An 8,533-nucleotide genomic window follows, 5' to 3' on the forward strand; every position below is an offset into this window, starting at 1 on the left:
ACTAAACCGTAACAATGAGAATTTAGCTGAATGTTTTAGAGTCCACCAGTGGAGATATGTCGAACTCAGGAGGGAATTTTTGCATTGACCTCAGCCATGACCTAAGTGAAAGAAGGGCTAAAATAATAATAAGCATTGTTACTCAATGCCCCAAAGAAAACCTTGAAGACAAGCAAGAAGGAGGATATTTTGTAGTGTTACAGAATAAATTCCTTATTTTCTACACTTGAATAGAGTGTTACTTTCCCTCAGCGAGACAGCGCTGGATAATCGGGTTCCCACTCATTCTTGAAATCATTTTCCAGGACTTTTCCAGGACATTTTCAGCATTAGTTTTTATCCCCCGTCCCATTCATGCTTTGGAGAAGTGTTCTTTTCAACGATGGTACCTTATTTTGTAAATTTAATCAGTTTGTTTCTATGTTTATTCCTCTCTCTCATTCTCTCCCAGTCTGATTTATGTGCAGTCCAGTGCTCTAACTTATGAAATAACCTCTATGACAAATGTATCACAGAACAACGCACACATGTTGTTTTTGTTTTTAAACCACGCCCACAGCTCTCTGCTGCTCCTCTATCTGTCACTCAGAAGAGGAGACTGCAACTGTGGGAGTGAAAACCTTCACGCTCGGGGTCAAATATTGGCAACATTATCAACTCAAAGTCTCTAGGTTTCTCACTAGACACTTCTTAGGAAAAAACAATCCTTAGCGGGGTCTGAAAGAGTCAAATAGAGCTCTGGTAGCTGATGCCACGATGTGATAAATAATTTTCCAGGACACTTCAAGCAGGACATTTGACTTTTTTTTTCTCATTTTCCACGTGTTTTCCATGGCTGGAAAATGGGTCAACCATTTTCCAGGTTTTCCAGGACTCGTGGGAACCCTGATAATGGAGTATGTCACAGGATATCAGGTCAAATCCATGACATGCTGCTGTGGTACTGCGGGAAAATAAAAGTGGTTCTGCTGATTAAAGTTTCAGACTGAAGAACGCTGCCATGACAAAGCTGAACATCCCCACAGTTCATCTGTCCCCTGTTCTACTGTGTTCAACAAACACAGCTAATGGCAAATGTTTGGCACAGCCCCCCCCGACCTCCACCACCACAACCACCACCATCGCTGACTCACACAAAAACACACACACACACTCCAGGCTGCGGGAGGATCGATTGTTGTCATAGAAACTCTGTCATTAGATAAATGACTGCTTCCCCGAGCTGTCAGATTAACTTTGACAGAACAATCAACACTATGTTATTTATGCCTGGCTGACAAAGAATCGTTTTGGCTTGGCGAGAACTGAACAATCCCACTGTGTCCCTAGTTGTCCTATTCAGGAAAGTACGCCATGACAAGGGTTGAGTTATGGAACATTGGACTTCCTTTTACTGTCTGTTTATAGGCCAACATTTGAATCGCTCTCCTATGTAATGGAAATTAGGCCTTAGTTATTCATTGGCAACTTGTTGAAATGGACTTCCTGTCAAGCTGTGAGCCCTAACTGTAGTTTTAGACTGGTTAAATTAAAATAAAGTAAAAAAAAAAAGAAGCTCTTACATGCCATCGTGTATACAAAAGAGAGACAACACCCACTATGCTGTTCTTGCGTTTCGGGGGCCAATTACTCCAGCAGGAATAAAGCAACAGATGTACAGTTATGTTAATATACAAGACATATACAGAAGATGTTTGATGTGAAGAACAGTGGAGGAACAATAACCATCGTTATGATTTGATGTCCTTGGCATCAACTGCAAGTACATCGTGCAGAAAGTACACGGTTGACATTTGTTGCAGCTAGTTACTGTATATGATAAGACCTTCAGGCTGAGTCTTTCATGTGTTAACTGTGATTAAAAATTACAAACGATGCAGAGTTTACACCAATAACCATGGCCAAATGTTTAGTAACTTTAAACCACCGCCGGTGTGCATAAATCCTAGTGTGCGTGGGAACAGAATATCACCACACCGTCTGCTTTGTTTCCATCCTCAGTGTATTTCCAAACTGATTGCCTCTCCGCTTTATGCTCTAATTTGAAATCTGTTTGGCTTTCCTGGAGGAGAGTATTGTTCTTTCCTGCACTGTGCTGTTAATGAGTATGGTTAAGAACATCATTATTTTTTAAGTATCATTTGGGTGTTCACAGTGGGTGATCTCGACAATAATCTGTTTTCTTGTTTCATATCCAGAGTGACAGCAGTGGGTGCCTCTTTAATACCCAGAAAATCATTAGCACGGAGAATCTTTGGTACGCTGGAGAGAGAGAGGGGGGAGAGAGAGAGAGAGAGAGAGAGAGAGAGAGAGAGAGAGAGAGAGAGAGAGAGAGAGAGAGAGAGAGAGAGAAATTGTAATGAAGACGTATTAACTACGGGTAATTTGGTTGTTCTTCAGCTCGAGTTTCCCTTCGCTCTGCTAGTTGGTTTTATTTGCATTGATGTCTCCTCAGAAGTAGTTTGCTTCTTGAACAAAGGGGCTGGCGTATGTTAAGTGCTTTTGAAATCACAAGCGTTCCAGCCATGAGGGCTGGGCCTGATGAAAGGGTGTGAAATACAATGTGGAAATCGATTTCACTATCTTTTCATTTGGCCTTGCCAAAGCACAGTTTTATGTCAAAGCAGCAGACATGGGGGCTGCTGTGTGCATGTGCGTACATTTAACACACTTCACGCAATGAAGGACTAAGAACAGGGAGCCCCGGCTTTAAGCCTCATAAATTCATGCAAATTCCAGCTATGCTATGGACAGAATACATTAAAGCTGTTTAGTCTAGATATGAGGGCTTAACAATTATGAAAAACTAAATAGAGAATGGAGGCATGAAAGGATGCTACTGCACCATCAGCCTAAAGGGCCCATGGCTAACACTAAGCCACTTGTAAGATACAAAGGTCAAATACTTGATTTTCATTTCCTCAACAACAGACACAATCGTGTTACAGTTGCACTAATGTGAATGCTGTCATTCAAAAAGAACGATGAATGGAAAAAGGGGCAAGTTCCAGGAAGTCAGGGGGTCCTCGGATCGTGTATGCACATCATTATGCTCATTGCAATTTGTCAGCGCTGAGTCGAGCTCGCATCATCAATTTCTTTCCATCTCCAGAAAAAACTGCTTTTTGTTTTTCCAAATAGCTATGTTGTTGCCATGACTCGGGTCATCCATCCATCTGACTATCCATCTATCCCTAGCGTATGTGTCTACTGAATGTAAATGACAGCTCGGTGTCTATACTGTCACAAAAGGGCCACAGAACGTGGGGGCGATGGAACAACAGTGTGAGAGCTCCTCTGTGGAGCGCTGGCAGTACCATCTGTGGGGATGGGTAAACAGGAAACGCACACAATGAAATTATAAGGCTTTCTCTCTCCTCGCTTTTGTGATTAATGGCAGTGATATCCGTCAAGCCGTTTCACCATATTTAACACTGCTACAGCAGTTTGCAGCTGTTGTATTTTTTTTCCCCCAAGCACACACACACACAAAGAGCACAAGACAGAGAGAGCATCTCAATCAAAATAGAGAATAATCGCTCCTGACCGTTCTTTCAGCACATTAACTCAGAGCATAATGCATAAAAACAAGCAAGTGCACCCAATCAAGGCCATTTGACACAAAACCAACCAAGTCCGGGCAGATACTAACATTGCATTGCTCGACGCTTTGCCCTGTGAGACGAGGCCTCTTATTGGTTGGGTGGGATCAGTGAAACTCCAGGTCAGGCATTGAGCTAGGGGAGTCAATTAAAGGAGCTCCATCTTAATAGGGCTGTGATGTGGAGCCATAACAGTGTTATCTTGGCTCTCGCTCGAGGTGGCCAGATCTCTTTTGTGACATGAGCCAAGTAAATAAATAGCCAAATGAGGGCACACAAAAGCGCCGGCAATATCCCAGGGCACCTATTATGCAAGGGGCAGGGGAAAATTATGCCCACAACAAATTACTAATGATGAGCCAGTGATGTCTTGTTAAGCGACATTGTTTTCCCTCAGATCCCTTTGTGTCTGTGCCTTGTTCTACATTTAACGAGACACACACACACACAAAAAAAAAAACGCAGCGAAGCGGCTCTGCGATATTTTCCCTTTCTTCTCTCTCCCTCTTCTCTCTTTCCTCCATTCGCCTTTCCTTTTTCCTCCTCCTCTCCGTCTCTCCTTTGCAGTTAACTTGTGTCTGTGCCTCTGTTTTTCCATCCCCTCACATCCGCTGCCACTCAGAGGGCCTGATTTGGCGCATGAGAACATGCTAGAGTGGGGCTGCTCAGCAGGGAAGGGCCTTTTGATGCAGACCCCCCTGGGATCCATCCACTGAACCAGCAGTACGTATCACAGATGTGACAGCTTTCATCTAACAGTTAACTTTTCCTAATTAAAGTCCCAAGTCTAATTACACACCAGCCTATCTGATATTTCTGAGATGGTCGTAGCAGTTCTGGGGGCAGAGCCCATCAAAGATCCAAGCATTGGTGATTGGGAGGGTGGGTGTGTTTTTTGGAAGGAAATGGAGCCTTGACTGTGCCCTGTGTGGGCTGTGGGCTCACCTGGGTGTGGGGTGGGGGGGCTGTGAATGCCAAATGGCAAGGCCTCATCTCATTTGCAAAGACGCTGCCCCTGAATGTAGATGTGCAATTATGAATCAGGGAGAAAAAAAATGGTTAAAAGAAAAAAACATTCCATAATTAGCAAGGCAACTCCAAGCACAAGCAATGGAAATTAGTCCTGGTGTAATAAATTAGCCTGTGCATATATTACATGAGATGAACACCCTTGGGGCCCTGTATTAGCAGTTTTGGCTGTACACTCCTGTGTATTTAAATAAAGCAGTCAGTCCTTCATCGCAGGCCCAGTAACAGACATTTCTCCTCAAAACATCAGATTTTTACAACTCATCCTCACAGTGTCAGCTGGGTGTGGTCTCTTTGTCTCCATGATACCACATGGGCTAATGCATCCTGCAGCCTCAATTCTCTGCACAGACTGCCAGCCTTCATGGGTTCGTAATCATTGGATATTTTGTGTTCTATTTTACATTGATTAGAGTTACCCATTTCTCCCCAGCTATTTTCTCTAGCTCTGATAAACAAATGTGAAATTAGAACCAGTTGAGATGAGCTGGGAGGAAATTTGCATCAAAATAATACAGTGTGCAGCTAACAAACCAAAATCAGATAGCAGCAACAAAAGCTGGCAAATTGCAAATTAAAAGGCATGATGTAAATGGTATTTTGTCATTAAGCTTCAGCAGCCATTTTGAGGGGTGGGGGGAGGTTGGAGGTGGTGATTTTGGGGAGGGAGGGTGGGTGGTGGTGGTGGTGGGGACTCATGCCGCCGGTTGTGATGAGTCTTATCCAGAGCGATTATTCATACTTGTCCTTCTGCTTGAATTAAAGCAAGAGTGCTGGAGCCAGTTAAAGCCAAATACTTGAATGGCTAGTGAACTCTCACCTTCACGCGCATCCATTTAGCTCACAAATGAAAGCCAAGTACAGTCAGTGGAAAGCCATAATGGGTCTTTCTTCTTGCAGAGTGTGGCCATTACATACTAATTTCTTCTGGAGGCTCTTCAGGAATTTAAACACTTGGCTGGAGCCGCTGAGTCTTGTGCTGAGACGAGCGGGCCCAACAATGCCAACACACAAGGTGTTTGTGCTGGTCACACTCGTGTCGACTGACCACAATGGTGCTAAATTGGAGGGCTACAGCATGTTGTTGGATTTGGATAAGGGCCTGTATCTTTTATGCTGTGGAATCTTTTTCTTTTATAATTTTGATTACTTTTTTTTTTATATTTGTCGTTTTGAATCTGTGCTCATGTAGATTTTGGACTCCTATTCAATCCTACTCAACTTGTTATACAATATATTGAGAAAAAGTAATTTCAAAGTAATCACACTTTGTGCCACCAATTAAATTTTTTAACAATTGCACTCAGCCTTTAGTATAAACATAAGTATGTTTCCTATTTCCTTACACACATTTTGGTGTGGAGATTATCTAAGATGAAGTTCACTGTACTTTCATGAACTTATGTACAAATATTGTATTTTTCAGTGTGAATGACTTCATTCAAATAGCAGCACAAATGCAGGATGGCATTGATAAAACACCACATTCTCTATTCAGAAAATCAACACAATCTACTCCCCGACATTTGCTCCAATGTCACACAGCTCCAATGTAAAAAGTGACCACACAGCCTATATTGTTTATTTCATAAAGCAAGTTGTCCTTGGTGAGTTGCTGTGGACCAACCCATCCATTACCATTATCAACCAGCCCACATTGTTGATGAATGGTATTTTTGCGCCAGATTACCCACCGCACATCAGTAGCACCCAGGAGGCAGTGATTTAATTATGCAATTAGTGTGGTGGATGATTAAATGGCTTAATTAATAGAGGCAGATTGGGAATTTGGCTAGAGTTGACAATATTTAGCTAGCTTACTAGTTTTTGTGGATCTTTCAATAATTGGTCTTTAGCTCTTTTGTTCAGTATAATGCATTGTTATGATGAGTGTGATGATGGCAAGACAGCCACTGAAAAGACTTCAACACACAACAACAGTTGCATTCATTTGGCTATTATGAATTTCAAGTGACGTTCTTTTCAACATGGCTTTCCACTATAATGGCTAATATTTCTGGTAGCGACTTGTTAACTAGCTAATGACTCCACTTAGTTAATCAATAAATATGAATATCTATCATTGCGGCAAATGTCACCAGCATCGCCTCACATGCAGGCTCAGCTGTTCCTCGGGAAGAGTAGGATTTCACACTTCATGCCTGCTTTGGAGTCATTAGATTTCTGTGTTCATAGCTATCCTCCTGTGGTTTGAGACTGGATCTTCAGACTGGATTTTCCTCAGGTCTGGGCTTTTGTTGTATTTACTGGATTAGTTCAGCTCTGAGCTCTCTAACACAGCGTAGTGTACACTTGTCCATTTGATTGACGGCCTGCGGGGACCGAGCAAGCAAGTTATTTACTGCTCGTTTGTTTGCTCTTGCACGGAGAAGATGCACCGAGATACCAGATTGTGAGGTGAAGTCACTGGTGAGTTACATGGACGTTTGTCAATCACAAATAGTTTTGGCAAAGGCACGGTCATCAGAGCATGTCGTCTCCGCAGTGCTTGCTGTGAGTGCATATTGTTTGCAGCACTTGACACCAGAGCATGAGTCTGAGAGAAGCAGCTCACTGGCCCTCAGAAGCATGACGTTTGTCTTGCGTGTGGAGTAAGACGACCTGTCGACTAGGATGCTACTCAACATAATTGCCACCAGTGCATAGCAATTTATGTTATTTCTTCTTTGACATTGTGGCAAGAATTTCACTAGAGACACAATTTCTTCTTACCCCTGTCTTGAGTGGTGCTTTATGTATTCAAACAATCTCAACAGAAACATTGTGTTAGACAAGAATAGTTGCCTTTTTAATAGTTTAACCCATGTTGCACTGTAAAAGCTGTGTGCAGTTTGAACTTTTAGCTTTGCTGGGTACTTCCTTTTCATCGGTCAATTTAGCAAATGGGACTTTCTATTAATTTTACCACAGTATATGGTATTGTGCCCTGTCACTCAAATTGTCAATACAGTGGCACGTTTGTCAGATATTTCTGTCTTGTTCAGAGCATGAATACAATACAGTAGATATAATTACACTATTTTAATCACACATACTCAGCAGTCATAATCAAATGGACAAATTACTAAGTGTGCAATTTTCCATTTGTCTGTACAGAATTGCACTAATAGAGGCTTTAAAGCTGGATATAATTATTTGCTTTTCATTTTGCATGGTTACATTATCCCTCTCTATTTTGAGCCTTCTCTCAGTTGAATGGGGTTCTACCCGTCCACATTCAATTAAATACAGCAGCTCACGTAATAAATATCTAGTTCTTTACTGATGCTCGCTCAGGTCATATTGTGGTCACTGCTGTAAATTTAAAAGTCACTGTCTGTTAATTAAAGCCATGGGTGGCAGTATTTGTTGTATAAAGATTTTGATTGAGAATTGAAATAGAATTGCCCCCAATCCATTTTTTAAAATAGCGTTTCTGTCTTTCAGACATATTATTATCATTTAATTCAAACGTGCAATCTTGTGAAACCTGTATTTATGTGTCTATATATAGACCTATACATACAGACCTGAGGAAAATCCGGTCTGAAGATCCAGTCTCATATAGCTTAAGATCGATGTCAATAAAAAGATAAATTGATTATTATTATTATTGCGTACATAAAATTAAATATGATTATTTCAAATGGCTCTTGTTTCTTCTGGTATACAATGTGATATTGGTTATGTTTGGATCAGAGACGGTATGGGAACTGAGAGCTGAACTGGCAGCAGACTCCTCATGTCGCCACCACTGTCAGCAGCCTGTCTGTCAGTCTGCCATTCTGTGATTGAGACATCAACCTAATCCATGTTTACACTGTCCTGCACGTGTCACGCCTAGCCGTTAACCACACAGAATTAGGCCGTGTTTGACACCTCCTGCAACCCGCCACTTGAAC

The sequence above is a fragment of the Trachurus trachurus genome (assembly GCF_905171665.1).
Source record: "Trachurus trachurus genome assembly, chromosome: 22".
Lineage (NCBI taxonomy): Eukaryota > Metazoa > Chordata > Actinopteri > Carangiformes > Carangidae > Trachurus > Trachurus trachurus.